Here is a 24871-nt window from a genome sequence, read left to right on the forward strand (position 1 = left end):
AACCACTGTGCCACCAGGGAAGCCCGGCATCAGCATTTTTAAAGCTCCCAGATAATTCTAGTATGCAGCTCTAGCCCTACACAAAATGTGTATGTGGTAAAATCAAGTTAAGTGGAATATCAAGAGCAGTTGTAATGAGGAAACAACACCAAAGGTTATAACATTAATAATAGAACTACCAGACAGAAAATTATTAAGAATATAGAAGAAATGAACAACACCATCAGCCAATGGGACCTAATAGATATCTATAGAACATAATGATCAATAACAACATAACAGTCAATATGGATAGGATACAGATGGTCCCTGACTTACAATGTTTTGACTTACAATTTTTTGACTTTACCATGGTGCAGAAGCTATACACATTTGGTAGAAACTGTACTTTGCATTTTGAATATTGACCTTTTCCGGGGCTAGTGACGTGCAGTACAATACTCTCCCACGATGCTGGGCCGTGGCAGTGAGCCACACCTCCCAGTCAGCCATGCAATCATGAGGATAAACAACCTATACTTAATAATAATTCTGGTTTTTACTTTCGGTACAGTATTCAATAAATTACATGAGATATTCAGCACTTTACAATAGGATTTGTGTTGGATGATTTTACCCAACTGTAAGCTAATGTTAGTGTTCTGAGCACATTTCAGCTGGGCTAGGACAAGGTATAATGTTCAGCAAATTAGATGTATTAAATGCATTTTCAACTTGTGATATTTTCAACTTATGATGGATTTATCATGGTGGAACATCCATCAAGGTAGACTATAGTTGCTCCTTGCTATAAATGGGGGATTGGTTCCGGATGCCCCGCCCCCAAACAACAGATACCAGTATCCAAGGAGGCTCAAGTCCCTTATATAAAATTGTGAAGCATTTGCATATAACCTACAGCAGTCTCCCATATAATTTAAATCATCTCTAGATTACTTATAATACCCAATAAAATGTAAATGCTATATGAATAGTTGTCAGCCTACATGGCAAATTCAAGTTTTACTTTTTGGAACTTTCTGGAATTTTTTTCTTTTTCTCTCATATTTTTGATCCATGGTTGGTTGAATTTGCAGATGCAGAGCCTGTGAATATGGAGGGGTGAATGTATCGATATATCCTGGATCATGAAACAAACCTCAATAAACTTAAAAGAATCAAAATCATGTAGAGTATATTCTCTGACCATAAAGAAATCAAACTAGAAGTCAATAAACAGAAAGATATGAGAAAAATCTCCCCAAACTTGGAAATTAAACAATGCACTTCTAAATAATCCATGGATGGAAATGGAAGACACAGAGGAAATCTTTAAAATACATAGGGCTGAATTAAAATAAAAATACAACATCACAATTTGTGGGATGCAGCTAAGGTGTTGCTGAGGGAAATTTATGGCACTAAGTGAACTAAGAAAAAAAGTTCTCAAATCAATAATAATAAGCTCCCACCTCAAGAAATTAGAAAATGAAAAACAAAATAAACCTAAAGCAAGCAGGAAAAAAGAAATAGAGCAGAAATCAATGGAATTGAAAACAGAAAAGCAATAGAGAAAATCAATCCAACAAAAAGTTTGTTCTTTGAACACTTCAATGATGACATACTTCTGGCAAAACTGACAGAAATAAAGAGAGAAGAGATACAAATTACCCACCTCAGAAATGAGGCAGGAAACATCATCATCTTATCCTGATTGTGATATTGTGTCTATTCATACAAGATCTTACCACTGGGTGAAACTGGGTGAGAGGACCTCTCTGTACTATTTTTTGCAGTTTCCTGTGATTCTACAGTTATTTCAAAATTTTTAAAAATTCAGTTTAAAATAAAAATTTCATGAAATTCCAAAATAGTTTATAATAAAATTAAGATTAATTGAAGATTAATTGAATCAATTGAAGATTCATAAACTTTAGAAAAAGGTGAATGAATTTTCTTCTTTTTCTTCATTTTTTTCAATTTGTCTAGCGGATTAAAGACAGAGTGATGTGTAGGCTGCCTCCTTCCCCAGGAGCTGCCTTCCAGCGCAATTCCTGTCCACCAACAACAGGAGACTGAACCCTGAAACACAGGGCCCAGAGGAAGCCCAATTCTCCATGCTTGATGCATAACTCTGTCCCAGTGGAAGGGGGTTCGCAGGACCGAGGTGTCCCATCCTCCCATATGAACCCCTCAAACAGCATAGCTATCAGGAAATCGTGTAGTAGCTATTTTTGTCATAGACCTTACAATTTAGCAGCTGGAAAGGCCTGTCCTCATCCGCAGAAAGTCAAAGGCCAAGTCCCGTCTCCTTGGCCAAACCCATCCCCCCAGCCAGGTGGACACTAGACCTCGAAGAGGTGGCTTCCTGCTGTGACAGTTGTTGGCTAAGCCCTGGATGAGATGCTGCAATAACATGACGATCGGTTAGCCCTGGTCTGTGTCCTGGAGGACGAATAATCACATCAAAAAGACAGAAAGAGAAATACTTACACTCTGTGTTTAGTTCCAGAGGGAAATGACAGTGTGTCTCAGAAAACAATGGGAAAGGGATTCTTAAGTCCCTACCAGAAAGTGGAGTGTTCCTTGCTATGAGGTGTTTCCAGGGGAAAAACAAAAACAGAAACTCTGAGCATTTCTGGCTAAATAAGATTTAAAAACACTTCTTAACCTGAGGACTTCTCAGGGCCCACTGTGAATGTCTGAGGAGGCTTCTAATGCTGCGGTCAGTGTTATTTGACAGGATCTACCCTGGGGCGATCCAGGGGCCACTGGTGTGGAGAATACAATTGGGAGCACGCTGGAGACCACCCCAGGGTGGTCCGCACATCTGGGCTCCAGGTCACCACATCTGTGGGAGGAGCCTAGTGTTGTCAGGCCAACGTGACGTCTACCTGCATTGATTGAACAGTAAATCTCTCTCTTTTTTTTTATCAGCAGCTATATTTCATCTGCATATCACGCCAATAAACCCTGAAACGGGATACAAAGATTGTTTTAAATGCAGTCCTTTCCTGGGTCTAGAAATAGTGTAATGGCTACTGAATCCATTTAGTTGTTAAAACGTTGGTTGAACATGTTCTTTCTGAAATTTTATAAATTCTGTCCTGGGGAAGGGGGATCTGAAAATAGTACTCTCTCAGTAAATAAACTCTTTCTCAGGTGAGCAGTCTTTTTGTTGATTTGGTCATTGACTTTAGCACCTGTCCTGAGGAAGCCACCTATGGCCACATCAAGATGACAGGTCTTCAGATGTCTCACCAAAACCGTGGGCATCACGTTGACCTCTGGCCTGATCTGCATTCAAGCACAGTCAGGCTTCCCCAGTCACATCAGGAAGTTCTTATTCACGTGACAAACGTTTCAATCAATTTTTGCTTCACTTTAATGCACCTGCCCTTGGTTTGAATGGGCTGTAGCAAATGGTCATGACCTTGTCTTTAACAGGGAGGTGTTTTCCTGATGCTGCAAGCCTGCCTCTCCTTAAGTCATCTTGGGCCGGCCAGGCAGTTGGCCCATCTGCCAATTTCCCTCACAAGGACCCCAGCAACCACCAGCTGCTTTGCCAGCTGTGGTACTTAGCAGGACCATATAACAAACTAAAAACTGTGCCAAGCTTTAGGCTGAATTCCAATGGTTGTAGAATTCCTTGCTCAGTCATAAATGCATCATCTTTCAGGTGTTAGTAACATAACCTCTCACTGAGCCTCCATCAGCCTTTGATCACAAAACAAGGCCACCCTTGAGGGCTTGAAATGAGTTGGCCTCAAGGCTTGCCCTGTTATTCTGGGTCCTGAGAGGAACCTCATTCTCACCCCCACAGGAGCTGTACCTGCCCTGGTCTTCAGCTGCAGCTCCCACTTGTCCAGACACCTGCCCAAAGGGGCCTCACTCTGACCTTCTCACCCCAGCCTTGCCTATCATCCGACAATGCCCACACCAAGCCTGTGGTCCCAGGATGCTCTGATGCCAGACAATCGCTTGGCTTTTGTAGAGGGGAGAGTGGGTTCCTCCCACTGTTGTGCCACCTACAGTCTCTCAGGCCCATAAACAGTTCTCCCTATGGCAGACCCAACCAAAGTTTTCCTTTGGTAGTTCTGTCCACTTCTGACCTCTCATCTCTACTGAGTCTTCCATGGAAAGTTGCTCTGTCCACTTCTTGTGTCCCTCCTCCTGCTGCAAAAACTCAAATCCAGCCTCTGTCCACTGACTCAACCAAGAACTCCCCTCTAATAGAACAAAAACTCTCGTGCATAGCAATGGATACAAATAAATACCTAGAGTTCAATAGTTTAAGGGGCAGTTAGAGAAATAACGGAGATTTTTTTTCATTTATAGTTCTGGGCTCCAATTCAGCCAGATAAAATTGTCCTCTTATAAAAGTAACAATTTTATGATAAAAATCATTTGTTTTCATCCTAGAAGAAAGATCTAAAGAAGGGATAAACATTGCTTGTCTCCCACCTCCCAGAGATAAACAAATTTGTTCTTTGATGTACCTTTCATACATAGACAAAATCACACCATCCCCTGCAGGTGTCATTTCACTGGGATCACTTTCATCTCTTAATTTTCCTAAACCTCCCCACATTAATAGAATAAACTGTTCTTACTCTTGCACTGAGCCCCTTTACCATCTTTTGTAGAGTTACAATGGGGCAAGCATTTGCTCAGGCATGAGTATCTCATGGAAACTTGGCCAGCACCTGGCACGCAGAAAAATGCTCAGTAAACATCAGCTGTTATTATTTAGCCACAAAATTGACCTATCATTCGGGAGATAGTTTAAACAGATTAAAGAGTGATTAAGATTTGGAAAGAATCTAGGAATTTCTGTCCCAGTACTAGTTCATTATCATCTTATTTTTGTAACTCTGAGTAGTCCCATTTCCTATTAATGATATCTCTCCCATCATCGTCTTCTCTTCAGGTGGGACAGGTATGGTTCCTTGCATGTTCAGCCTGAGGCTGAACATTGAGACATTGTGTTTTTCTGGCTTGTTTTCTGTGTTAAGGTTTCTTTTGGTGGAAAGATGCAAACTGTAGGGTGCAATGGTACTGCCTTGAATTGGGTTGGACACAGAGGTTACTGCAGCTCACATATTACAAAACCCAGATTAGTCAATGGGATTAGGAACAAAGCCTAGAGCAAACCTATGTTCTCTATGTTGGAGGATGGCTATGTCATCTGAGTCATCTGTTAGAAAGTTCCCTTTGCATCTGAAATCAGGTTCATGCTCTTGAACACACAATGCCCTTCACAAGCTTGCTCTCTGATTCACTTCTCCAGCCTCATCAAATGCTAGTGTCCCTCTTCCAGCCAGAGAAAATGACTGCTTGGACTCGCCAGATTCTCTTGCACCTCCACGCCTTTTCACATGCTGTTCCCTCTGCCTGATGCGGCTGTCTCCTCCCTATCATGCCACTTCATTGTAACTTGTTTCAAATTCTCTCTGTCCCAAGAAGCTTCTCTCACCTCTCGCTCTTCTGATCTTCCTCTCTGCTATCACAGCATGGCCAGTTCCAGCCTGTATCCTCTGTAGGATGCACACTTCTGAAAGATGAGAATGGTGTATTTTAAAGTTTGTATCCCAGCATCTAAGAGTGTATCTAGCACACAGTAGAGGATCAATAAATACTTGTTGAATGTGTGAATGCTCAAATACATTATTTTCTCTATATTAGGGAAGTAGATCTCTTTGAAGATATTTTCTTACTTCTCTTCATCGCGGTGCGCAGGCCTCTCACTGTCGCCGCCTCTATTGTTGTGGAGCACAAGCTCCAGACACGCAGGGTCAGTAGTTGTGGCTCACGGGCCTAGTTGCTCCGCGGCATGTGGGATCTTCCCAGACCAGGGCTCAAACCCATGTCCCCTGCATTGGCAGGCAGATTCTCAACCACTGCGCCACCAGGGAAGCCCCCTGTTTTACTTTTATAATCAGAAAAGCATAATAATATAAGCCTTTACTGCTTTTCTAATCAGATAAATTATTTTTATAATAAACATCCAAAAATTAACGATAATCATTTATAACATTTACACAATTTGTCCTAAAATTGGACGATTATTTCAAGGTTTGTGGCATTTTTAACACTTATGCTTCAAAATGTATTTTTCTAAAAATAAGAATATAAAAAATGTTCTGATAACTAAATATTACATGACACAGTCTAAACACATACCCACATAAATCTACCCTTTCCAACCTAAAATTTTCCTGATAATCCTCATTGAGGATAAAGAATTTTGTTCCAAAGTCTATTTTATTTTCTTTGAGCACATCTTTTCTCTTTACTCTTCCATTTATTATACATGTTCAAGTCATATCCTGGACAGTTCTTTTCAATAAGTGCTCTGAGAAGGTGCATGTTGCTGGGGAATTTTGTGTACTCAGGTAGATGTTAAACTTAGCTAACTGGGCTTTCCTGGTGGCGCAGTGGTTGAGAATCTGCCTGCTAATGCAGGGGACACGGGTTCGAGCCCTGGTCTGGGAGGATCCCATATGCTGCGGAGCAGCTAGGCCTGTGAGCCACAACTACTGAGCCTGTGCATCTGGAGCCTGTGCTCCGTAATAAGAGAGGCCGCGATAGTCAGAGGCCCGCGCACCGCGATGAAGAGTGGTCCCCGCTTGCCACAACTAGAGAAAGCCCTCGCACAGAAACGAAGACCCAACACAGCAAAAGTAAATTAATAAATTACTAAACTCCTACCCCCAACATCTTCTTAAAAACAAAACAAAATAAAACAAAACTTAGCTAACTGCTTTCTTAGAGTTTCTAAAATAAGTTTCTTTAATTACATCAACATCTTCTAACATGCCCTGATAGACTCATCTGCTGACTCCAGAGCAGACACCAGGATGACTTTCAGGATTCTGATCAGAAAGAACTCCAGTTGCTCTGTGCTACAGAAGCTGCCACTGGTGGGCATGGCCTCTACAATGAGGTCCTCAGGCAAGGGTGACCCTGCCGAGCCATCACTGTGATGCCCCTCGGGGCAGTGATGCCTTTGAGGGCAGTCTTATTGCCTTGATAACTCCAGTTGCTCTGTGCTACAGAAGCTGCCACTGGTGGGCATGGCCTCTACAATGAGGTCCTCAGGCAAGGGTGACCCTGCCGAGCCATCACTGTGATGCCCCTCGGGGCAGTGATGCCTTTGAGGGCAGTCTTATTGCCTTGATTCGGTTCCCTTCTCTGAGATCTACTGATTCCAAGTGCTGTTTGACACTGTCACTGATTTAGACACACTGTGTGCTCTGTGCTGACCTGACCTTCACAAGTCACTGGACACTGTATCACTCAGGATATGGGGCACTGGAGAGTGGTTTCCGTTTCCAGCAATTCCACTACAGATTTTAGTGTGAGAGTCATAATATATCACTAATCTCTTAACCTCTATTTAAAAATCCTCCAGTGGCCAGGCTGCTGTAACCTGTTCCTCATCTAAGAAAAAGCATAATCATCAATACCAGCCACCACAGCCAGGCCTGAGAAAACAGCTCAGAGAAAGTGCCAGCAGACACACCCTTCCTGCAGGCTGGTCCTGTCTGCTTTGTGAGCTGCTTCACGCTGGGTCCAGTGGAATTATTTTGGGATTATTTCTGAGGGTGGAGAGAACATTAGACACCCAGCCTTCTCTCCTGGTTTCTGTGCCAGAGGTTGGCTGTGTTCTTTGGCAGTGGATCAAGGAAGTGTGATGCATTCTTAGTAAGCTAAGATGGCTGGGTGATGTCAGGGTTTATTTCCCGGGCACAGTTTTCAGCAATGTGCCAAACTCAATGGCTTCACCTGCTACTTCCTAAAATACGTGCTGGGGACTCAGATCTGATTCTAGACCATGGTTAAAGTGACATTCCACATAATACAAAACATCCCAGGTCTTAGTAATATAAATTAACTTTCAATACTATAGGATTTCAGTCCCCAAAACTAATGTGGACAATACGTTAAGCTTCACTGACTTCCTCAAGACCTTTTCCACTGGCACAACCCTCACATTTTACATTATATAAACTTTATGCTTACTTTTTTTTCCCTATTGGGATATTTAAGATTGGAGAAAATGTTTAAGCCTTATAAAACCAGTCTCCTGGAATCCATGCCCCAGTTATTCTCTTTTTCCCAATTCTCCACCTGTACGTGCAAAGCAACTGTCCTGTCCCCTGCTGACAGCAGGTGCTCCTGTCCTATGCCACTCACGACCCTATCAAAGATGTTGGCATCTGCCCCACCATGCACACCATGCCCTGTGGAGATGCTCTTTCCTTCCTCCCTCCCTCCGGTGGTCCAAAGAATAATAATTCATAGTTTATAATCAACACATGTCTCCCTGGTACCATCTCCATGAGGCTGCGTGAACAGAGTTATCACATGGGATCTCAGTGCTCACCAGTCAGGGCCTCCCAAGATGGCAGCTTCTGCCAATGGCATTCTCATGCTCTTTGTCAGTCAGTGCAAAGCTTTGATGGGACCTTGAACTCTCTCCCTCCTTTTTGTCCAAATATGCCATCAGCCACCCGTGTTGGCAGTTCTTCCATCAAAAACACTTGTTGTATCTCTTCCTCTAACCTCAGGCTTCCTCTCTAATTTGGAACCACATCTGTTTGCTCCAGTATCATTCCCTGAGTAGTCCTGACTCCAGGCTCTCCTTTTAAACTGTCATGATGATGATTATTTTTTAAATACATTTATTTATTTTATTTTTGGCTGCATTGGGTCTTCGTTTCTGTGCGTGGGCTTTCTCTAGTTGCACGAGCGTGGACTACTCTTTGTTGCGGTGTGTGGGCTCTAGGCACGCGGGCTTCAGTAGTTGAGGCTTGTGGGCTCTAGAGCACAGGCTCCGTAGTTGTGGCGCGTGGACTTTGTTGCTCCGCGGCATGTGGGATCTTTCTGGACCAGAGCTCAAACCCGTGTCCCCTGCATTGCCAGGCGGATTCCTAACCACTGCACCACCAGGAAAACCCCTATAAATTGTCATGATTATTATCACTTTCCTCACACCCCTTCTCCATGCAACAATCTGGGCTTCTTAATTTCTACTGCTTACATTTATATAATAATTTCATATCATGAAGAAAATAATTTAATACCCAATTATTTTGGACCTAGAAACAATTTTTTCCAGGGACCATTCTACCTGCTCTACAATAGCTTTAATGATTTAAATACCTTAAGGACCTGGAGAAATTCTGCTACAAACATGTTTTATAAATTGTATGCATACTATGCTGGCCTTTCAACTTAACTATTTAACCTGCTATTCTACATTATTGAATTATCAGCTTGAAATATTTTGAAGCTGTTTTATCAGGTGCATACATGTTTAAAACTGAGATAGCAACCTGGTGCGCTGAAGTTTTTACCATTATGTAGTGACCTTTCTTATCTAATAATATAAGAATAGGGTTTAAGACCATAAGTATTAGTGGAGTTGGAGAGGGTCATTATACAATTGTGTCTTTTTTCCATTCTTATATTTTCAGCTTTTACACATCCATGTAGTTTTCACTGTAGGTTTATTTCACTTATATTTATTGACATTATTGATCAATTTGGACATTTGTAGCAGACAATGTCGTGTTCTGTCCAGATCCATTCTCATATCAGAGTGTGCTTTGGGGGAATCTGATCTAACAAAACCTATTTTTACAGTCTCAGTGTATTATTTTAGTTCTCTCTCACATTTTCCATTATTTTAATGTCTCACTTTTTTGGGGGGATATTGATGTTTACATTTCCTCCACCCCCCAAAAGAAAGAAGTTTAACACACTTTTAAATATTCCAGACTCTTCAGTCCTTATGTTGGTAATACCTAGATTTAAAATTCACAGATATTACGGTATATTTTTCTTTCTCTTTGATCTTATTTTTAAAGACAAATATTACCAAGGTATGAAATCTCTTGTTCCCTCATATATCTCCTATAGCATCTCCTAGACTTTTCTCTCCACTTATACAAATACTTCACCCTAGTTTCCAATGCAGATCTTTGTTTGGCAAACCTTCTAAGACCTTCTATTCAGAGAATATCTTATCATGTCTCCAAGTTTGAATGACAGTTTATTTGGATATAAAATTCTAGATCCTAACTTGTTTCCCTTCAATATGTTGAATATCCTACTTCATTGTCTTCTTGCAGCTAGTTGGTAGTGAAAAATAAATCTAATGTCAATCTGATTCTTGGGCTCGTCTGTGATTTGTTTTGTCTATGAAGCCCTCTAATTTCTCTTTACTTTTGATATCTTATGTTTTACTATAAGGTACCTTCATGTCAGCTTTTCTTTACCTCTCTTTGAGGGCACTCTATGAGGCCTTTGAAACAGAGGTCTTTCATCTTTATTTAATTTGGGAAAATTTAATCTCCATTATTCCTTCAATTATTTCCTCATCTCCATTTATATTTTCTCTTTCTGGGACTCCTATTCTCTGGATATTGGCACTTCTATTTCTCTCCTTCATATATTAAAAAAAATTTTTTTTGGCTATTCTTCCAAGAGATTTCCTCAGTCTGTCTCCTAACTCATTAACTCATTCCTCAGACACATTCCATTGAATGTATTCTTTATTGTAAGTATTATTTTTGTTACCTAATATTTCTGCTTATTTTCAGACTTTTTTTTCTTGTTTCACATTGCCAGTTTTGTCTTTTGTCTCACTGAGTATGTTTATTGGGATAATTTGATTTATTTGTCCTCTTTTAATATTTCTACATCTGACACAATCTATAATTGAGTATGTTATTTTTAGTTTTGAAATAATTGTGTTCCTCAAATGACTTCTTCTTTTGGTGTAAGTACATGTAACATTAAAGTTTTAGCTCATCTACTAGGCAATGTGGAAGGTAAAACCCTAACTTGCCTCAGCCCTGGTGTGGGAGGGAGATGTGTCCAGAGTGGAGAATCCTGGGTACTAATCACTTCACACGGTCAGGACTTCACCACTGTGACCAGCAAGAAGTACAGTTGGTTTTCTTGTAATCTTCCTACATCTTTTTGGTCTTCTATGGTTTTCTCCTCCTGTTTTTGTTTATTGACAGCTCTGCCACAGCAGGGTCCAAAGAACACTTGCACTGATGTCTCCTCTGGGTGTTTGTTAAAAGTGTGTTATCTGGGCTCTACCTCAGACTTGCTGATCCAGACACTGAGTAGAGCCTGGGAAGCTGAATGTCAGCAAACTATCCAGGTGAATCTTACAGATGTCTACAATTCAGTCATTGCTAGTTCTTACTATTAATTTTGCTCTCAGAAGGTTTATTGAGAAAGTTGGAGGAGAATATACTGTATGACTGAACTGTATGACTGAAATGAGATTTTAATGTGTTGATATCATGTATCTGTCCTACACCTGGATCCCATTAGTATAAGTAAGCAGGGAGTGAATCTAGTGCATGTCTCCCAAGGGGCTCAAAGGACTTCAGGAATCTTAAATCTCCTTAATTATCAAAATATTCTCTAGTGGGCAAACATATTAATAGAGCAATAAGGAAAATAAAGCTTATTTTGTGTTGATGAATTATGCTGTCTATGGAAGAATATAGTCAGTCAAATAGCTATTGAAGATCATAAAACTGGATGGTAATAAGCAAGCCTGGAGAACCTGGGACACTGTTTCTGTGGCAGAAGAGTCCTTTGGTCATGATTCAAGCAGAAGCAGTTTACATCCACTTCAAGAATCTTCCTAACAGCATATTCATTATATCCAAAAATAAGAAAGAACTCAGATGCCCATCAACAGTAGAGTGGATTAGCAAAATGTAGTATATTTGCAGTGTATGACAATAGAAATAAACTACAGACCCATGACACAACATGAATGAATTTCACGGACATAGTTTTGAGTGAAAGAAGATAGGATTCCAATTCCATTTATATGAAGTTCAAAAAACAAGAAAACTAAACTACAGTGTTTAGGAATTCAAACTTGGGTAGCTAAAGTATAAAGAAATGCAAGGTAATTATCTCCATAAATGTCTCCTTTAGGGAAGAGAGAGGGTTATGTCAAGTTTGTCTATCATTTCATACTGGCCTTTCCTGGCCAGGGATCTTGCCTGTTTATGCTGATGGGGGAGCTGAGGATACTGTGTTTGGGTTATATCAGCAATTCTCAGTGAATGTCCTCCTGACTGGAAAGGGAATTCGAATCCTCCTTTCTTTGTATAAAGGACAGCGCAGGTTTGAAGTGAGCAGTCAAAAATCTGCCACGGTTACCAGAACACCGAGTAGAGTTCCCTGTGCAGTGTAAAGCAACTATACTCCAATAAAAAAATACATACAGAAAGAAAGAAAAAAAAATCTGCCAGGGTTTACTTATCATGTCCCACTTCTGAGGCCACATTTCTTACAGAATGATTGAAAGTGATTGAGTTATTCTTCATTCATGCACATACCTTAATGTCACTTCTGGGGCTTTTAGGACTTTCTAACTTAAAGTGCTCTTCCCCATCATTTATTCACAGACTCAACTGATAGTTATGAGTACCTACCCGATGCCAGGCAGTCTTCTGGCTGTGCTAAAGATACAACATGTGGAAGAGACAAAATTTCAGCCTTTATAGAACTTGCAATTGAGATGGGAAGATAAAAGGCAAATAATAAATAATAAAAATTATGTATAGATGTAATTTAAAGTAGTAGCTAGACTTGAAAAAAATGTACCATGGAAAAGAGGTAGAAGTAAAAGTGTGTGGGGGGGAATATGATTTCGATTTTTACAAGCCAGGGGAGACCTTTCTGAGGAGGCAATGGAAGTTTTCCATGATTTCCTTGTATATGCTATGAGGTGATTTTGTTCATTTTTTTGCCCTAGTCCTTAGGGTTGAACAGATAAACTGCTTTAGATCACTAGATCTAAATAGTGTGCATTATTCATAGTTCTTTTTCATATTAGCCTGCAAACTATGGCCTGTGGGCCAACCTGGCCTGTTGGCCAACCACCTGTTTCCTAAATGTCTATGAATGTTCTTACTCTACAATGGCAGAGACGAGTAGTTGAGACCAAGACCATATGACCCAAAAGCCTGAAACACTTACTATCTGGGCCTTTACAGAAAAATTTTGTTGGCTTCTGGCTCAGATCATTGATTTTTTTTGTGTGTGTGTGTGTGTGGTACGCAGGCCTCTCACTGTTGTGGCCTCTCCCGCTGTGGAGCACAGACTCCGGACGCGCAGGCTCAGTGGCCATGGCTCACAGGCCCAGCCACTCCGTGGCATGTGGGATCTTCCTGGACCGGGGCACGAACCCGTGTCCCCTGCATCGGCAGGTGGACTCTCAACCACTGCGCCACCAGGGAAGCCCAGATCATTGATTTTTAAATTTCATTGTATTTAAAGCCATTAATCTCCCTCTAAGCATTGCTTTAGCTGCATTTAACTGGCTTTGATATGACCTACATGTTACCATTCAGTTTAAACTATTTTTTAAATATTCACTATAATTTATCCTTTTAATCATGGGTTAATTAGATGCAAGTTGTTTAATTGCTAAACTATTAAGGATTTGTCTATTTATCTTTCTGTTCTTTATTTCCAGTTTAAATTCAAAGTGGTTAGAGAGCACACCTTAAATCTTTTCATTTATTTTATTTTTCTGAGACTTTGATTGAGGGACCAGCATATGGTATATTTTGGTCATTGTTCCAACTAATAAAAAAATGGATCTAAGTCTCCAATAAAAAGAAAATTGATATGCAGCTGTTAAGCATGGTATTTTACATAGGTAAATTTGATTAATTTGATTATGTTGTTCAAATATTTTATATCCTTGTTGATTTTTTGACTGCTGTTCTAATACTTACTTAGAGATATGTATCAAAATCACCAACTGCTATTACATGATTTTAGCTGTTTCTTCTTTTAGTTCTGTTAAGTTTTGCATTGTATATTTTCGAGTTATTACGTACACATATGTGAAACATTAAGTACAGAAAATTTTAGAATAACTATCTGTTTAGTTGATATTTTTATTGTTATGAAATATTTCTCTTTGCTTCTAGTGATTTTTTTTGCCTTAAAGTCTATTAATTTGATATTATATACAAATAACCAGTTTTCTCTTGGCTACTGTTTACATGATATAATTTTTTCGATCCTTTTACTTTCCATTTACCTGTGTCCTTATATTTAAACTTCTCCTCTTATAGATAGCACATACTCAAGTCTTGGTTTTGTGTCCAGTGTGACAATCTCTGTCTTTAGTTGGAATATTTAGTTATTCATACATGATGCAACAAATAAAATAAATGGATCTAAGTCTCCAATATTGCTATTTATTTCTGTTTATACTATCTGTTCTTTGTTTCATATTTTTTCTTAGCAGGCTTCTTTTGTATTAGTTAAACATTTTTTGTTATTCGATTATTCATCTCTATTAGCTATTCTCGAAAATTTTAGTAGTTACCTAGAGATTCAATATGAATCCCTCACTTACTATAGTTTACCTTAAGTTAGTTATTTTTACCACCTGAGCAATGCAAAAACTTTGTAGCATTTTTAATCTATTTAATGTTCTTGTTTATTGTGCTATTGTTGTCATATATTTTTATTTATTCTGCTTCAGGTTCACCAGTCTTCAATCTATGGGTTGATAGCTTTCAACAGTTTGAAGAAATTGTTGCTAGTCTATTTTCAAATATTCATTCCACTTCATTTTTTTTCTCTTCTTTTCTGCTGGAATTCACATTAAATGTACAGTAATTAGTTGACTGTTTAGATTAGTTGATTACTTATTTCACATATATTTTATGCTCTTTATTTCCATTCTTCTTTTCTCTGTGCACTTTAGTTTGGATACATTTTATCAACTTATTTTCAACTGCATTGTTCCTGTCTTCTGCTATGTCTGGTTTGCTGTTAAATTCATCCAATGAGTTCTTAATTTTAGACGTGGTATTTTTCATTTCTAGAATATACATTTCATTTCTAGAATATTCATTTCTAGAAATGTATATATATTTTAGAGTTTCAGGTCTCTGTTGAAAGTATTCCTTCTATAGTTTCAATTCTCTGTTGAAAATCTTCAATTTTTTGGTCTTTTCATCTCTTACTTTTTTAAAAAAATCTATTAATCATAGATGGTCCTCCCAGCCCTTTGATTAAGAGACTGTAAAATTTTCCATCTCCTCAAACCTGGAAATTTTGCCCTTCGTAGGGTTTGAACTTAGCTATTATTTTACCCTGTGCAGGGTCAAAATCTGGCCAATGTCATGAGGTTCAAAATCTAGACCAATTATCTGTTTATTGCAGGTCTCTCTCTCTAATGGAATTTAGCACCATGAGACCATGGGAGACTCCATTCTGTCTTTCAGGCTCAAGTTTCTGGTCGCATACATTGTCTCATAAATCAACAACTGCCCTGTGAGGAAAACCGATATATATGTCAATTAGGTTGGATTTGCTAATTGTGTTATTCAAATCTTCTATATGCTTATCAATTTTTGGTGTACTTGTTTCATGAGTTACTGAGAGGATTATATTAACATGTTCCACTCTGAGGATTTGTCCTTTACATACTTTGAAGCTCTATTATTAGATACATAAATATTTAGATCAATTCTACACTCTGAGTAACTTGAAATTTTATTGTCATGATGTATCCCGGTTTATCTCTATTTAGTATTTTGCCTTAAAGTTTATTTTATCTCGTATTAATATGGTAATATTAGCTTTCTTTTCATTAGTGTGTATGTTTTCCTTCCTTTAACTTTCTCCTATTTCTTTTTATCTGTATCCTTATATTTAAGATAATAGCATAAGTTGGGTTTTATTTTATTCAGTGTGACCATTTTTTCCCCTTTTCTGAAACATTTGGTCTATTTTCATTTAATGTATTTACCAACAAAATTATTTTTGTTCTCCCATCTTTTTTTTCCATCTTTTCTGCTTCTGTTTTCTCTTTTTCTCTTATATTTAATTGATTGGTTTTATATTGCAATTTTCACTCTAAATTTTGAAGTGTTTTTTTTTCTACTATTCTATAAGTAATCATGATGGAAATAATCCTGCATCCTTGCCTTGTAACATTTTTTGTTTTGGTCATCTTTCTGGACTCTACAGGGATTGTGGAACACTTTAACTCCATTAACCCTCTCCAAACCTATAGGTATTGTTGTCATGTATTTTAATTCTATACATATTTTTAAACCCCACTAGATTTTCTTATTTCTTTATTATTTCAGCATCCATTTAGATTTGCCACTTACGTTATATTTAAATCCTTCCTGAGGATACTAATAATCCTTGGTCAACTTAATTAAATTTCAGGTTTGCAATTTTATGGAATATCTTGGTTTACTTATGTTTGCCCTTACATGTAAGTTTCCATCCTTCAGGGTCTCATCTCAAAGCATGGTGACTCCATCCATGGTAGGCCCTGGATTCTAACTTTTGTCTGCCAGGCTTACAAGTTTTTAAAAAGTGATGCTTATTTTCAGCCATTTCTTCTGGTATAAAAGGCTCCCTGGTAAGAAGTTCCAAATGCCAATTTTACCTCTCTAGATTTCTGTTTATTGCCAGATACTTCTCAGCCCTCTGATGCCTTCAAGAATACACTCTTCCACTATAAAAGAATTTGGGGAGACTGTGAAAAAGATTGGAGATTACTAGAGGAATTTTGGGAGAGAGCTGTTGGTAGGCTGCAGAGTATTGCATCCCACTTCATCATCAGTCAAGAGTTGAGCTTAATGCATCTCCTCACAGTCTCACAGAGTGACCTGGTAGCTAATTGTTATGCATTGAGTTGTGTCCCCTCCAAAAAGATATGTTGAAGTCCTAACCCCAGTACCTTGGAGTGTGACCTTATTTGAAAATAGGATCATTTCAGATGTCATTGTTATGATGACGGGATACCAGAATAGAGTGGTCCCTTGGTCCATTATGACTGTTCTCCTTATAAGAAGATGACCAACTGAAGACAGAGACACATAGGAGGAGGCCATGTGAAGACAGAGGCAGAGACTGAATTATGCTGTCACCAGCCAAGGAACACCTGGGGCTACCAGAAGCTCAAAGACTCAAGGAAGGGTCTTCCCTTGGAGACTTCAGAGAGAGCACAGCCCAATCAACACCTTGATTTCAGACTTCTAACCTCCAGAACCATGAGAAAATAAATTTCTGTTGTTTTAAGCCACTCAGCTTATGGTACTTTGTCATGATAGCCCTAGGAAACTAATACACTTATTCATACCTAAAAATCTTAAAAGGGAAAATGGTTAGCTAGTCACTCTGTGTGGCAAGAAAGTGTGACCGGGTTGGACAACCTTCAGGCCTATATTTCTCAGGGAAAAGAATAGATAAACATTTCCCAGGGATTAGAGATGGGTCATACCTGAGAAAGAGCTGTTGTGGAGTTATCTTAGATCCTGTCCAAGAGAGCCACCAATATGTTAGGAACTCAACAGCAGAGCAAAATTCCAAAATCCCAGAAGCTAAAAAACAATCAGTCACAGAAGATCTATTTTTCTATATCAAGGGACCTACAGGGGAGAGATCCTCAATGATGTGGATCAACAGTCTCAAGGCAACCCACTGAAACATCCCTGAGATAGTCAGTTAAAAAAAATCCACGTATCTCCATGCCATCTCATAACTAGTCAGGTAAGAATTCCCTGCTCCTTTTGTCTGAGTGAAGTAAAAACAGATTTGAGAGATGGAAGGAGGAACAGTAGAGGAGGATCAGTAGAAGCTCAAGGAGATGAAGACAGAAGATGGAAATCACACCTCCTTTTCCAATGCAGTTGGTCAGTCTACAATAAACCTAAGTTGGAGGAGGAGGAGAATATGCCACAGCAATAAAGTTTGGCATTTCTGATTACTACCTTGGATTAGACATTTTAATTATTAAACTGAGACTTTGGAGGAACTGGGGTGATCAAGGAATATTTTCTTACCCAAGAAGGACCCAAGAAGTCATTGAATCTTCCATAAATTTCATCCAGGGACAGAGAAGAAACAACCCTACATTAAAAAATGCAAGGAAAGAGAGAGCGATAAAAATAAAAGTAAATTTGCCTGCCTCTTGAATGTAACACCTACATGAAGCAAGTAGAAAATTTTGGAGTCAGCCTACTGAGAGAAGTAGGTAAGAGACAGAGTCCAGTGACATTTGAATTTCAGCTTCTGGTTCTCCCTGCTTCTAAGTTGTGCCCCTCCCACCTTGGTGCAAGATAATTGTTCAAGTGGTCACAAATAATCTAAAATAATTTTCCTCTTTGGGAAATCACTCCTTTTCTGTTATGGGCTGAATTGTGTGCCTCTCCCCACCCCCCACCCGCCATGCATATGTTGAAGCCCTAACACCCAGGACCTCAGAATGTAAATTTACTTGGTGATAGAACCTTTAAAGAAGTGATTAAGTTAAAATGAGGCACTAATCCATTATGACTGCTGTCCTCATAAGAAGAGGAAATTTGGACAGAGAGACACCAGGGATGCATGTGCATGGAAGAAAGACCTTGTGAACACACAACAAGAGGATGACCATTGGAAACCACAGAGAGAGGTCTTGGCAGAAACCAAACCTGATGACAACCTGATCTGGAACTTCTAGTCTCCAGAACTATGAGACAATACATTTCTGTTGTTTAAGCCAACCAGTCTTTGGTACTTTGTTATGGCAGCCTGAGCAAACTAACACATCTTCCATGATTCTATCCATGTGGTCTGAATGGCAGCTTTCATTTTCATAAAGATCTTATTCTCTTAGCCACAGACATAAGACATGACGTAGGCCAATCATGGTACTTCATAGGCCCCAGTGATTAAACCAGGATATGGGTTTGTGATCCAAATTAGGACAATCAGGGACATTTTCTGTAATTTTTCAAACTGGAGCTGGGATAAAGGATTTCCAATTTCCTTTCAAAAGTGGGTATTTAATCCACTATTCATTTTCCTCTCCATGATGGAATAGGACAAATATATTTTATTGCCATCAGGTGGTTTTTGCCTTTTTGCAGGGCTCAAAGTTGTTCAGTTGTTCTTTGCTGTTGACAGATTAGGCACTCATTACTAATTATAGCCAGACAACCCTGGTGAGGATAATTTCATGTTGTTGGGTCCATGCCTAATGTCCACCCTTGCCACATTGGCTGATTGTTCATGAGTCCATTGAGGAAGCACTTGAGGTGGCTGAGGAGAGAAGACTGACTTCTACAGAATAGTTCGCTGTGTTCACCAGGTCATTGACAACTTCTCCTAGGCCTATGATTTATTGCCTCTCAGCTCCAAATTTACTCTTTTTTGCCTACTCTGTGAAAATGGATCTGGACCCTTTAAATTTTCTTTCTTTTCTCTTCCTTTTATTTATTTATTTATTTTGCCAGCTGGTATATATTAAACTTTTTCAGTAAAGGGTACTGAAGAGATATTTCAGGAGGAAGGGTTCTAGTGCTGACACAGTGGGCTCCTGTAATGTGGGCAACTTTTCCATTGCCCAGTTTCTGTAGTGCTTTGTAGTCAGCCACCCAGCAACTTCCATCAGCATCACTCTCCATTAGGTGGTGCCTCTGGTGAGACACCTTTCCTGAAGAGCAGAAGGTACCATCAGCACAGCACCACAGCAGCTTCTCTGCTCTTCAGTGAGCCATGGCCATGCCATCTCCAACAAGGTCTGCATCCTCAGGCTCTGGGCTCTTCATCAGCCCAGGGTCAGCAGATCTTCTCTTTATCCACTATCCATGTATACTTTAGTGTTCTTTTTACTTCTAATTAGCCAATTCCTCAGTACTCCAATCCCCTATAGAGTTAATAATTCTTTACACTAAACTTTCCCTGCTCCAATTATTAAGTGAATTTTCTCCTGATTGGACCCTGACTGACACACTGCACAAGGGGTCTTTTTGGTGGCATTCACAGGGGACACTGATATGCTCACAATGCAGGCACATTCTTAGAGTTCCACCCTCAAACCAAACCATCTTGTCACTGATATATCCATGTTGTTCCTTACAAGTCCCTGGCCATCTAGCTATCCTTTAGCCACTGCAGTTGACTCTATAAGTAGAGGAACAACTCAGTGAGCCACTCAAGCTTCTTCCCATCTGAAAGATTTATTTCCCACTAATCTTCAGAGATTCTCTGTAGTAGAGATAAAACAATGCAATGATTAATCATTTCTGGCTGGTGAGAGCATCTCATGCAGCCCAACTGTATACTAGGCTCAGATCAACTGGTAATGGTAAAACCTTCCATAAGTCTGTAGGTGAAAGTTGAATGAGAGGTGGCAATGGGTCAAGAATTGGCCTACTGGGAATGTGAGCCAGCTGCTCAAGCAACTTACCAAACCCTCATAGCTGCTTGAATTCATTGTCCTGTAGACCACCCATATGGTGGAACTTTATTCTTTAGTGGGCCAGATAACCTGCAGAACAGGAAGGCCACTCAGCATGGACATATGATGTCCCATCTACCTAAGCTCAATTACAAGAGAAGAGCTCTTTCTGAAAGGGAGAATAGTTACCAAAGAAAACTTAGCTTTGTTTCAAAACCCTGGGTTCTTTGCAGTGATTCTCTAATTGTGACTTGCCACAGACTCCATGTAGTATCTAGTCAATCACAGGCCCTCAAGTTTAACTGGATCCATTGCCTCTTAATGGCTAGATGGCAGAGATGCTTTCTTGAAGCCTCCAGCTGGAGAGCCTTCTCTTGCTCAAGATCACTAAGAGCTGGCAGCCTAATTGATTCCTCAGTAAATAGTTTTTGGAGCAGCATGCTAAAATGTGGCATATGTTGCCTCCAAAACCCAAAGAAGCCCAACAACCACTCTTTCATCATAGCCCTTCCAGTTAGGAGATTATTTTCAGAAAAAGCAGATAGTCAATAAACATACAAAAAGATGCTCAATTTCATTAGCAATCACAGGAATGCAAAGCAAAGTCATAATGATATAAAATTACTACCCTGCCAACTTGGCAAAAAATTTAAAGTCTGAATAAAACAAGAATTGGAAAGGCTGTAGACTAGTGAGTATTTTCATGCTTTGCTGGAGGGAGTATAAATTGGTAAATGACTTTGAAAACAGTATGTCATCACCTAGTGATGTTGGACACATACATAACCTATGAACAAGCAATTCTACTCCTGGTTACTTACCATAGAGAAACTCTTGCACAAGAAGTTTGTAACAAGACCCCTAAATAAAAATGTTCATGGTAACTTGTTTGTCATAATAAAAATCTAGACAATAACACAATTGTAAATCAACAGTAGAATGGTAAATGAATACTATAGATATAATGGGATAACACAGCAATTAAAATAAATGAAGTATAAATATCATGTTTAGTGCTGTAGGCAGAATTCTAAGATAGCCCCAAGATTTCAAAGCCCTAGTATACACACAATAGTCCCCTCCACTTGAGTGTTGATGGGACTTGTGAATATGATGGGACAGTCACTCCCTTTATTATGGTATGTAATATGACTCCACTGTAGCAGACTGGTGAGAAATTCTCCTGCTGGCCTTGAAGAAATGAGCTGTCATCCTGTGAAAGGAGGGACCCACATGGCAGGGATGTAAAAACTGAGAGTTGTTTCCAGTTGGCAGCTAGTAAAAAAATGGGAACCTCAGTCCTATAACTGCAATAAACTGGATTCTGCCAATAACCAGTGAGCTTGAAAGAGGATTCTGAATTTCAGATGAGACTGCAGCCCTGGTTGACACCTACATTTCAGCCTGGTGAAACTTTGAGCAGATGACTCAACTAACTCGGATGATCTGACCCATGAAAACTATGAGATAATAAATGTGTGTTTTTAAGTCATTAAGTTTGTGGTAATTAGTTACAATGCAATAGAACACTAATATATTAAGGTAAAGAAAGAAATCACAAAGCAAAATATATAGTATGATTTTATTTATGTAGTGTTCAAAATACTATGTTCCCTGGAGGTACATATATGGATAACAAACCTATAAAGAAAAGCAAAGGCATGATTGTCACGTAAGTCAGCATAATGATTCCCTCTAGGTTCGAGGGAAGGTTTACCATTAGAGAAGGGCATGTGGGAAACTTCTAAGTTTCTAGCACTAGTTCATATACTGTCTTGGGTAGTGTTTACATGGGGATACACTTTATTATCACTGATGAAACAGTGCTTATAGAGTTTATACAGTTCTCTGTAAGTATGATATATTCTACAACGTAAAATTTTAAAACGTGAGAGAAGGAATGGAGGAAAAAATGAGGTAGGAGAGAGAAGGGAGGGAGGCAGATAATCATTTTAGGAATGGCAACTGCAATTGAAATCACCATCTGATTAGACCTATTATAATTACACTGTGACTCCCCAATATCCATCTGATTTTTGCACAGGACATACAGGCAAGTTAAATGGGAGAGGTGGTAAAAATCAACACTTCTGTATCCTTCAAGTTTTGGGTGGTAACACTAATCACCAACATTCCCATTGTAAAATGGCACTACTTTGGGTTTATGTTTTGAGCACAGGGTAGGTGCATATGTTTATACCACAATAGCCCCTCACTCCATGGGTCAGGGAGCTGATGTGAGAATCCTGCCAGATGACAAGCATGCTTATTACAACTGACATTCAGAATCTGGAGAATTAATCTCAGGATGGCTTGTGGACCTACTGGAACCACTGAGAAATGATGCAGCTGGTGCTCACAAGTCCCCATTCTGATTGAGGGACCATGGTGTCTTTCTAGGAAGTATGTTGTCTCTATTCAGATGGCATCAGTCAAGCTTTGGTTAACCAGAACTAGCATTGTACTTATCAAAAAAGGCATAGTGGACTGCACAACTATTTCAGTCCTTGGTACTTTCTGACCAATTAGCCTCTGTTAAATATCCGTGTAGGCCAAACCATTCAGATTTCTATTCTAGCTCTTTTATGTAAGAATTCTTCTCTTAAGGTGGACTTTGTAAATGTCATCTAGGAGCCTTCTTAATGATATGGACAAAGAATCTCTTGGTTCATCAAAGTCTTTTTTTCAATACCCACTTTAGTCCAGTTGACTACAGGCTATCATTTAAGTAACTACTTGGTTACTAGCTGCTGTGGACTACTGTCCCATTCTCTAACACTACCTAGTGTTCTTACTGCCTTCAACCAACCATTTCAGACACTAGTCCCAGATTTCTATTTCTTTGAGGATCTTTCTGGATCAATTCTGTGTCAGTAATAGTTCTTGATTGAAGACAACAGAATCCACTGTAACCAGTTTAGGCAGGTGTGTCAGAGCTTCCCTAAACTACCCTCAGGCTCGATGATTTGCTACAAGGACTCACAGGACTCAGAAAAGCTGTTATATTCATGGCTACAGTTTATTGTAGCAAAAGAATACAGATTAAAATCAGCAAAGAAAAAAGGAGATGAGACAAAGTCCAGGAGAAACCAGGCACAAACTTCCAGGTGCCCTCTCCCATGTATTCACATGGGGATGTGCTTAATTCCCCCAGCAACGATGTGCGACAACACATATGAAATATTGCCAACCAGAGAAGCTCACCCAAGCCTTGGTGTTCAGATTTTTTATTCAGGGTCAGTCATGTAGACATGTAATGCCTTACAAGACAGACTGTTACAAGGGCTCAAAGATTATTTCCCAGGGTTCCAGTCAAGGGTTAGTCTTGAAGGCAGGCCCTTCTTTAGAATGTGCAGTGTTTGAACTACCCAGGCTTATTGAGTTAACCCATTCCTGCCCAGCAGTTAAAGATTTATAAAGAAATATCACAAAGATCACAGTACAATCAGAAGGGACTGCCTCTAGGTTAGGTTTCTGAGAACATTTCTCAGAACCATATCATAGAGATGGCCTGCTAATGGAGATGCTGTCTCAGACAAGACTATTTTTGCTGCAAATGGAAGGCTACCACTAACTAATATGTACAGCCTAAGTCCCCCTGCACAGAAAGACAGAAGACTGGGGAATGTAAGATTGTTTCAATTCCACTTTGGGAGGTAGAATTCAAAATGTCAGAGCATATCAAAATGACCGCAGGGAGTTCAAAAGAATTGGGGGCAGCCATTAATGATTAATGACAGTTGTTCTCTGAAGTGGGTTATTGTTGGGAGGATGAGTGGTGGGGGGTGTCTGGATAATTACCATTGAAATCACCTAAAGCATTTGGCAAAAATTCAGGTTCCTGAGATTCATCTAAGACCTACTGAATCCCAATCTATGGTGTTAACTCCCCCATTCCCAAATATTTTAGTAAGTTAGTCCAGTACTACAGTGCTTGAATTTCTGACTTCATTAATTCTCTGCTTTCACTCAGATACTTATTATAGCAAAATGATAAAGCAGAGGCAGAGTAGCAGCAACTCACTGCCAGAGACAAGGTGAGTGTGAAGCTACAATATGCAACAAGCCCAGAATGATAATTAGCAAGGCTTACCCTACAGGGGGTCTTTGGTGTTGGGCAATCAATCACAAGGTACATAAAAGAAAAATATAGGAGCAATCCATAAAGCAATTTAACTTGATCCATATTGCAAAAGGAATTCTTAGTTGGGGAACAAATACCATGAGGATTCAAAATCCTTCACCAAGTCCCAAGTTGTAGTTATTTCACAGACCCAGAGCCCCTTGAATTGCTTGAGGAAGCAATTTCTGATAATATCACGAGTACAAATGGTAAATATTTCCTAACATTTCCCAGTCTGAGTAGCAGACAATTACAAGGCCAATTGTGTGTTGAAGAAAGAGAAAAACCCAGGTCTTCTGTGGACACTTGGAATTAATTCTGTGGTTCACTAAACAGATAGGTAACACTAAGGGTCAAAAAAAAAAAAAAAAAGACTTTGAGCCTGTGTCTAAGTCTCAGAGGACCATGAAAACAAGCTGAAATTATTTTCCTAGATCTTGAGAGTGTGATTGGACTAACCTTAGCAATTGACAGAATCCTCAACTTGTTCCTTAGTCAGTGGAGCA

Source organism: Orcinus orca, chromosome 2 (genome assembly GCF_937001465.1).
Source record: "Orcinus orca chromosome 2, mOrcOrc1.1, whole genome shotgun sequence".
NCBI lineage: Eukaryota > Metazoa > Chordata > Mammalia > Artiodactyla > Delphinidae > Orcinus > Orcinus orca.